The sequence below is a fragment of the Penaeus chinensis genome, chromosome 2 (genome assembly GCF_019202785.1).
Source record: "Penaeus chinensis breed Huanghai No. 1 chromosome 2, ASM1920278v2, whole genome shotgun sequence".
Taxonomy (NCBI): Eukaryota; Metazoa; Arthropoda; class Malacostraca; order Decapoda; family Penaeidae; genus Penaeus; species Penaeus chinensis.
In genome coordinates, this window is record NC_061820.1 from 2,469,595 (window position 1) to 2,480,375 (window position 10,781).

Genomic DNA, 10,781 nt, shown 5'->3' on the forward strand with positions numbered 1-10,781 from the left:
AAGGGAAAAACATAACATAAAATAAAAAATAAAAAATATAAAAAATTTTTTAAAAAATAATTTGCCAATTAAATTAAAAAACTAAAAAAAAAATAAAAATTTTTTATTAAAATAAAAAATATAAAAAAAATTTTTTTTTAATTTTTTTTAATTTAATTTTATTTATTAATTTTTTAAATTTTTTATTTTTTTTAAAAAATTAATTTTAAAAAATAAATTTTATTTTTATTTATTTTTTTTTATTTAATTTTAATTATTTAAAAATTATAAAATTAAAAAAATTAAAAAAATTAAAATAATTTAAATTATTTTTTTAATTAAAAAAAATTTAAATAATTTTTTATAAAATTAAAAATTTTAAAATAATATTTAATTTTTTTATTTAAAAAAAATAATAAAAATTAAAAATAAAAATAAAATAAAAAATACAACATAATATAAAAATAAATAAAAAAAATAAAATTAAAAATAATAAAATATATAAAAATTAAAATAAAAACCCTAAAAAAATATGCAAACAAAAATAAAAATATAAAAATTAAAAAAATAAAAAAATAAAATAAAAATAAAAAAAATTATATAATAAAATATTATAATATAATAAAATTAAAAATAAAAAAAAAAAAATAATAATATTAAAAATAATAATGATAATTATAATATACTAACAACAATAACAAAAACAATGATGATGAGAATACAAAATAGATATGTGTGTATATGTGTATGTTTAAATATAGATAGATAGATAGATATGTATATGTGTGTGTAAAAAAAAAAAAAAAGGGGAGAGAAGGGGAGGGGAGGGAGGGGAGGGGGAAGAGAGGAGAGAGAGAGAAAAAAAGGAAAAGAGAGAGAGAGAGAGAGAGAGAGAGAGAGTGAGTGAGTGAGTGAGTGAGTGAGTGAATGAGAGAGAGAGAGAGAGAGAGAGAGAGAGAGAGGGAGAGAGAGAGAGAGAGAGAGAGAGAGAGAGAGAGAGAGAGAGAGAGAGAGAGAGTGAGTGAGTGAGTGAGTACCAGACAGACAGAAACCAAGCTGTATCACATTCTTTCCCCGGAACCCACACGATTACTACCCGCTCGATGTGACAAGTGTGCTGCCCAAAAATGCATCCAGAGAGAAGAGTTAGAAGTTAATAATCACACGCAAACTGATAATTACGAATGAAAGTACGTAATTGTAGTGATGAAGTTATGTTGTCTTTATATTCGGGATGATAGTAGTGGTGAGTTCATAGATCATTCGCCGGTAGCCGCATGTTGACTTATGTTACATATTCCGTCTTGAAAAAACTTATTAAAATGAATTATGTGAAAAGCAGATGTAGAATAAAGCTATAAAAAAAATATTAATGAATTATAATGGATAGGACAAGGGCTTAGGTTAGTGCGAGGAATAAGAAAAATACAAATAAAATGAAATGATAAAGAATTGAATTATTTAAGAGACATGACCGTATATACTTATTATGTAATTTTACGAATAAGATCCCTTTCAATGATCTTTTCCTTTTTTTTTTTTTTTTTTTATTCAAACGACAGTAACGCTTTTCTTGGTTGATTGACGTTTTAAATATTTTCTAAATGAGTTCAGACATCCCTAACATCACGGATTTTGAAATACCCCCTTGACGACTGACATTTCAACATCTCCTAAGTGACTGCCATGCCAACAGGTGACAGTCGAACATCCCTTCGGTGAGCACATCCACACCTCGCCAACCAGTCTCAGATTAGGGTACATGTTATAATAATGTGATAGCGTTATACTAGCCTCACACCTCGCACCACGCCTTCCCTGGAAAATACCTTGGCTAGAGGATATTCGGATAGTTAATGTATTCCATCACTTCATTTTTTATTATTATTATCATGTTTTTTTTTAGAAATGATGTAATGTGCCTTCTTTATTTTATATTATATTCTGTATGTTATATTACAATTATTATTAAACTTAATGAATTATATTAGTTTACAGACAGTTACAAACACGAGGAAATCTAAGAATAATATAAACAAACGATGGAGACATAATCCAAAATACACGACAAATAAAGATGAAATACACACATCTTCCAGCCTGTATTCAATCTTGCTAGTTACAGTATACAGTACCTACAGCATACTTCATGACAACTCCCCCTGAATTCACATGAATAGACTCTCATACCTACGCTGTGTGGTGTGGTGGTAGCGGTCTCGTCTGGCAATCTTGCTGACCCGAGATCAAATCCCGCGCCGCCGGTGGATGGCAACCCCGGCCATTCCTTGTTATTATCGTTATCATGACTATTATTATTATTATTATTATTATTATTATTATTATTATTATAATCAGTAACAAATAAAATTGAACTAAATTATTATTACTAGTATTATTATTATTGATATGAATATGACCATCATCACCATCACCATCATCAGCATCAGCATCAGCATGATCACTATCATCATCACTTTCATCATCATCATCATCATCATCATCACCACTATCATCACTATCACAGTCTTTATTTTATTATCATTATTATTATTACTATTATCATCATCATCATTACAAACACAATCTCAAACACACGTACCGCCAGCGACACACAAGCCTGAAATAAGAACCAGAGAGATAATAAAGCCTTAGAAACACAATCAAGGGGAAAAGATAACAAGGCTAAAAGATAATAATGAAGAAAAAAACAAAAAATAAAAAAATATATAACGCTCCCTTAGAAATTGGATGGCGGACCGAGTAATATTCGATCGGTGGGGCTTAACACGCACGCACAAGCATGCTTTTGACCTTCATCCATAGCCTGGTGCTTGCAAACAGAACAACGAAGGGAAGAACGAGAAAACACACGAATATACCGAAGGAACAACGCTTTATAATGCCCCGAAGAAGCAGTAGAGCGAAAAGGCTTACGGAATATTCATATGTTTCCCTTCGTTGTTCTGTTTGTTCTGTTTGTTTGTTCTGTTTTTGTTCGACATGAATGCCACAACACTTATGTCTGGATTCCGCTCTTGTTCATTTCTGGGAGTGATTGTATTGTATGTAGGTGAGGATAGAGAGGGGTGGTTTGGTTGGGTAATTATGGATAGACCGAAAAATAGACAGTGGTCTATATCAGTATAATATGTAATTATAAACTAGATGGCTAGCTTGGTTGACAGATAGATATATTTATAGATAGATTGTGATGTATATCTGTATATAATCATGGAGAGAGATAGACAGCTAGATAGATAATGATGTATATATGTATAGTATGTAACTATAAAGATGAATAGTTTTGTAGATAGACAGGGATAGACTGATAGATAGATGGTGATATATATCTGTAGAGTATGTATAACTACCAATCACTTTATAAAGATAGAGAGAAAGATAATGCATATTTATATGAAGTATAGATATATTCTCTTCTATGTGTCATATATCTTACATTTATTTATACTATGTATTCTTTATTTCATCCCTAGCTCTCTGTAAACTATCTCCTATTTGTGACACGTTATTTATATAAACGTCTATATAACAATAGAACGTTTTTACACTCCAGGTTTTATGTAAGCAATCACTTATATATTGATCTATACATGTACCTACTACTTACCTGTTCATCTACATCTACAACTGTTTGTATATCTACCTACTTCTTCCTCTTTATGTTTATTTAAAAAACATATCCATCTACCTATAGATCCATTTGTTCATATATGCTTCTCCCTGTCCATCCAAAGGTCTCTAAATTCATCAGCTCATTTAAACCTTCATTTATTCATTTACCTCTTCAGCCATACACTGATTTAGCCATTTACCTATCCCTTCAAACGTCTATTGATTCATTTATATCTGCTTTCATTCCTGCAATATGTGTTACGCATTGATTCATCTTCTGTCGAGTGTGTTGCAACTGAACTATGTATATGCGCCGTCTAAGCTTCCGCTATTGCAGAGCCTGTGTGATGCAACATGTTCCCGGGAGAATTGCGACTCTGATTGCATCACAGATTTTCTCGATTTCAACATGGAAGAGGTTTCCGTTAACAGAAGGAAAACATGAACACACTTCCACCATTAAAAAATATATTGTTTTTGTTTGCTCTTGTTTTTTTTTGTTTTTTTTAATCTATAAGTACGTAGTTCAAACATGAGTCAAACACTGTCGCAGCTGTTTCAAAACATGTGCAGAAAACACGTACAATGTACAGTTAGAAAAAAAAAACTATCGTTACCCATTACACAAAGTAATATAAAATAGAAATCGACGAAGTATTGTGGAATAGCCAAGCAAGTCCGGATTGGGACATCTGATTATCTGTGTGTGAAATAAAAAAGTAACAGAAAAATATCGAGTGGTAACAGAAGCGCAGTCAAAAAAAATAGAAATAGAAATAAATAAAAATATAAGTAAAATAAAAAATAAAGATTTTTAAAGAGCAACGCAATTAAAAATCAAAAGATGACGTTGATCGAAGATACATTTATTTAAAGCTTATATTTCCCCGAGTTATTAAGAATAAATATTGAAGTTCATGAGAACAGTTGTAGAAATACTAAAGTATATTTCTATAAATGTCTACACATATCCACGCCCTATTTTCGATATGAGCCAAAATAAGGGCTGCACCAAAATCGTTCTACAGTCACTATTTTCTATTTCATGCTCAGTCCTTCCGGGAATTAAATGGCAAGTCGATTTAAGTTTTCAGTCTTTGTTTTATGTACAAGAAACATGTTGAAATATTTCTTTTTTTGCACAATGCCTCTCTCCAATTTATGTTGTTTTTATACATTGAAAAGTCAGAATCTGCTATCCATCATTTCGTCTTTTTGTTTTATCAAATGTCGTTGTATGACCAATGACCACTCATCTATTGTCCATGTTTTATTTGTGGGACGTATAATGAAGTTCATCTGTTAGCATGAATTTCCTTATAATGATATATTTGTTCTTAAATGTTAGAGTGTGTTGATTAAAAGGATAGTAATACAGGTTTATAATTTCAATAACATCGATCCCATTCTCCTGCCGCTAAAACAGCCTCCAAACGTCGTGTTATCTTTGCATTTTGAGTGACACCAAATCAAATGGACTTCCCCTGGGTATGTGCCTGCCCGTAGCTACCCAAATATGTTCGATGGGATTTAATGCTGGCGATTCAGGCGGATTTAGCAGCACAGCAAATTCAAGGTGCTGTCCAAACCACGCTTTCACCATATTTGCTGTGTGGATGCGACTGTTTATCGTAAACTCGAGAAAACGGTTCTGGATCAGTCCGGTTTACACCATACCAACTTATACTGATAGCAGTTTAATCATCTGATTTAATAACTGGGTATGGGACATGATCGGTAAATGTTTTGTTCACACTCGCCATCTATGTCATGACGATAGTAAAGTAATGTAAACACTTACTCCATTTTTTAGATAATATAAGATAATAAAAAAATGAATACATAAACAAAACAACACATGGTCATCAAAACACACGCTCTATGTTACCATATGTATTGCACGTGACTTGTGTGTGTGTGTGTGTGTGTGTGTGTCTGTGTGTGTGTGTGTGCGCGTGTGCAGCTTTTGTCGACATCGATGCATCTTTCTATTACTTTTTTCTCCCGATGGCTCTTTAACTTATTTTTAGCTGTAATGTAAAATAAAGCTCATTGTAACTGCGATAAAGTGTAGAAAAATGAGAAATTTATATTACATTTTCTTCGGAATAAAGCACATTACACGATTCAAATGGAAATGCCTTGTTTCCCGCAGCTAAATTAAAATAATTGACTAAACACAATCTATGATACCTCTTCCTTTTGAGATGTAACCTTTTGTCTCAGTAATGTTGTCCAAGTTTAAGTAAAAATGAATTAAAAATTGGTAATGAATGCCCAGTTTCAGTCCAAAGTTGGACTCTACTCAAAATGAGATCATAGTTTGAACAAGCTATTTTAAAAGATGCCGAAGTTCTTTTCGCATTTACTGCTTCATCAGGGCATATATGACAAGATATACATAGAGGTGCATATATATATATATGTACTAGGCTACCTTCACCGGCCCTCACACTATCTAACATCGTCAAAGATATACTATCATATCCAAACTTCAGCCTATCATAATAGCAAGGAATAGGCCTAAATGGGACCTAATACCTCCACAAAGCTGCACACTATTGTTTCACTGCAAATATCAAGAATACTCTTCATCAACAATGATTTAGAACCCTCTCTCAAATACATTTTCGGTCAGTATTTCACAAAGGTGCCACTCTACATCTACTCTACTGAGGTAACCAATACCACATTCAGTTCTTCGTACCATCCTGTACCCAAATTATTAGTATTAATCAACGACCGCAAAATGTACTGCACAGAACACCATATATATTAAAAGAAAAGGAAAAAAATGCTATACTAGCAATTTAGTCATCCCATCCACTGTCACTGTATTGTCAACTCAAAGATGAGTCCTCAGCTTCCCATGATATTTGTTTTAATCTCGCGAAAACTGATACACTTATGCCATGTACTACCGAGTATCAGAAATGAATTTTCGACCAAACGTTCTATGGTTTCACAACTCTCCTCTTCCCTCGTAAACCGCTGGACAGTTTAAGCATTTCATAACTCGCTTACTACATACAAACCCAACCTCATTAGTAAATTCAAGACATCATTCCCATAAAGTGTCTTTATATCTCGATCCATGCAGAATACTAAGTTTGTATGGGAAGCTACCATGAGTAAAATGAAAATGAAATAAATGAATAATCGTTTGTCGACAAATGTATCGTATATAGAGACAAAGTGTTCTTTTCGGATGACAAGCAAGCACATGTTCAACTTTCATTTTTGATTGTAGTAAAGTGATGTTTATTAATTTTTCTCTGTAAAAAAAAGGAAAAGAAAAAAAATATCGTGAGAAAAAACCGCGAAAATAAATTGATTACCATATGGTGTAGTCGCTATGTTTTTTTCAGTCGAAGATGAAATTCGTTGCAACTCTAATATTACTCATTTCTACATAAGCTCTATAACACCTGCATCAAACCCACAACAGGTGAACTAAAGCAGGTGTTCTTTTTTAGCTAAATAAAATTCCCGACACATGTGTTAAATTGTGGCGTGATGCCTTCTAGCACCTGTGTTATTTTTCTTATTTTATCTTTTTTTTTTATGTGCATCTGTGTTGTTCTAACTGGTATGATCTGTATGCGTTCCTCCCTCTCTATCTCTATATCTAACTCTATCTCTATCTCTATCTCTATCTCTATCTCTATCTCTATCTCTATCTCTATCTCTATCTCTATCTCTATCTCTATCTCTATCTCTCTCTATATATATGTGTGTGTGTGTGTGTGTATACATACATACATACATATATACATACATACATACATACATACTTTTTCTTTTACTTAAATACCATGTCATTGAACTTGTAGTCTCCAATGAAGATGACTTCGCAATACGATATACACCAAGAGTCGTGGGTAATTAGTATAGTGTGTTGACCAACGAGCTACTGACGTCAAACCATCAAGTTTCTTCCTCGATTGTGTAACAGTTTATTGACACACAAAAAAAAACGGCAAATGTTCAGTGTAATCTCTGTCGTTCAGATATGAAGAAATATCATTTTATTTTTGGTATCTTTATTGTGTATTTGAGAATGTCGACATTCATTCCCTTCTGATTTTTTTTTTTTTTTTTTTTTTTTTTTTTGCGATATGTCCAAGTCAAGTTCATATAAGTCCTATCTTAAAAACTTAAATATTCAAGGGAAACGAATAAAACGCATAACAATTTTTTTTTTTTTTTTTTTTTTTTTTTAACAGGACTTCCCTCACTATCACTAACCTAACTAAGCTTAGCACTGCAGTTTATCATCATCAAAACAAACAAGTGTTATGCCGGTGATATGTGGTCTTTCCTAATCTTTCATTTCCTAAAACTCTATTTTGGTTAATAGAACTTACTAAACTTACTAACTATTGTGTTTAAATATCTCCCAGATTAGTTTAATTTATGCATGGGATTTAAGTGGCTTCTTTTTTAATTGGATTAGAGGTAAAATGTATGATCCCGGAACAGTAATATCTACAAAGCCTTTTTTTTTTTTTTGGCTGACGTCAGATATAAGCTGACGTATTTCGGGAAAGCTAAAACAAGGGGAAATATATATATATATATATATATATATATATATATATATATGTACACATTAAGAGAGGAGATTTGAATATTAATAAGAACACTGAATTGGTGGTTAATATTTTCTTTTTCTTTTTTCTTTCCTAAATCCCATCTCAGCATTTTTTTTTCTCTCTCTCTCTTAATTTTCAAATATAGGTATGTACGTATGGTGTATTTTGTCATACGCCGTGATACAAAGTGTTTGGCTCTCCATCTATTTTGCCTTTTTTTCGATTTTCCTTTTTTTTTCTTTTTTTTTTTTTCTTTTTTTGTCAGTAGTCATATGTCCCAAATATTGCGTTTTCTCATCTTCTGTACCACATTCTTCTTTGTGTATTGGTAAGCATAAACGTTTGATGTGTGCGTGCATGTATGGCAGGTCGATAAGCACATAAGCATAAAATACCCATTATTCCATCCCAATCCAACCCAGGAACCAAGTGGGCTCCAAGTGGGTTCTAAAACCAGTGCCCCAAGGTCTTTTTTATATGTAACTCGATCACGCCAAACTAAAGCATATATTCGCAGTATTTTACTCAGTCTTTCATTGTGTATTCATGCGTGCATTCTTCTTAAAATCAATTTATTTTTATCTCGAATATTCGTGGGTATCAAAAAAAATGTTGCCATATTCTGGGCATATTTTTTTTTTATCATCATTATTCCCTATTGCGTTAACTGATGTCTTATTGACGTAAATTTCGTCTTTTGTTCTTCAGTGCATTTATTTCAGCTCGGTTTAACTATGCATTAGTGGGATATACCTACTTTCAATATATATATTCAGGTCAATAGCGGTCAAATATTTTAGTACTGTGATATTTATTCAAAGTTGATTTTATCTTTTAAATTAATTAATTAGCATGAATGATATATTTTGGCTCTGTATTAATATCTTTCCTCATACATATTCGCCCTGACCTTTAATTTTCTGATCTCTCAACTTTGGCATTAAACTTCGGACATTTGAGTGTTTTTTTTTTTTTTTTTCTGTTCGTATATATTAATTTTGGTTTTATTCGTGTTTTTGTTTCATATTAATAAGAACGTCAATGTGTTTTATATGTGCAAATGTTATACCTGTTTGATTTTAATTGTGGTTCGGTTAACACTTAAGTCATCAAGTCAAGTTAGGTCAGGTCAGGTCACATTTATACACTATTTTTTTACAATAATTAATTACAATATTCAATTTTCCTCCTCTATTTTTACTGAATTTCAGTTTAAATCGTAATGTTTTATATTTTATGTTCATATAACTTTCGTTTTGATAACGTGAATTAACAGTTTACGATAGACTGATAAAGTTACTTTACCTTTGCATTAATGATACCAGTAATCATATCAAAAGTAATTCAGCGATATACAAGCAAGGATATCTCATGTTTTGCATAAATTATATATAATGTAGATTTAAGCAATGCAGCCCCTTAGGTTACATTAAGTTGCATGATTTTGCATTATCATTATGGCATATCTTCTGTGTATTATAAAGTTACATTTCACTATCGTTGTTCTTTTTCGTTAACGACATATTTTTATCTTATTATTAACGTAATTCAACAGATTAATAAGGCGTATATTTTTTCCCCGTTTTTTTATGACAGTACAACTTATTGGTATTAACATTACATTCACATATATTCAATTTATTTTTCTTACATTATTCCTGTGATACTTACCATAGTAGAGTCTTTACTTAAACCCCAGTAATTGCATAAGAATTACAAGCAAAGTTTCAGAGTAGCTTATCACCAATCGCGTATTCTTGCAGCGAGTCGCTTCCGAACGTCGCCTATCTTCATTATCGAGTTGCGGATGTGGACGACATACAATTTTAATGAAATGAGAGAGACACATGTACTTCCTGTTAGTCAAATGTATATTTCTGGGCTATTTGCGCAACACACCCTTACTTTGTTGCTTTTCTCTTCTTTCAAAGGAAATGTGTCGTTCAAGACAGCATTTCCTTAATTATAGTTATGCTCAGTGCTTATCTTTTGTAGAGCTTCACCCTTTTCTATTCGAGACAATTGTAGCTCTAGCATGTCCTTGCAGACTGTTGCAGTTGCCTTCCTAAGCATGTTCCTCTGTCTATCCTTTGACAGTTGAATTATTTAAAAAATATTAAATTAAAATGTAACATTTATTATGGAATGTTAAAATATCAGTTTTACTGGCATATCCTATTTGATTATATCTTACATACGGCACTCTCTGCCTGTCTCTGCCCTCGGTGTACTTATTTCACAAGCCATCAGCGCAGCAACTCCGCGAGAAGGGACACAGCCTGCCAGGAGTGACTGATTATTTAAAATCATCTGCCGCGTCAACAGCTAAAGTCATTAGCGGCGAACATCTTTTTAGACTGAAATATTAAAATATTTAGAATGTTAAAAAAATATCAATAAATGTCATAAATAACAATAAATATTATATAAAAAATCAAAGCATAAACATTATGCTCTAAATGTATAAATTTATTGCATAAACATTATGCATAATTAAATTTTAATGAAAATATTAGTTTCCCTAAGGAAACTAAGAAAACCTTCTATGTCACAAATCCCTCCAATACATTT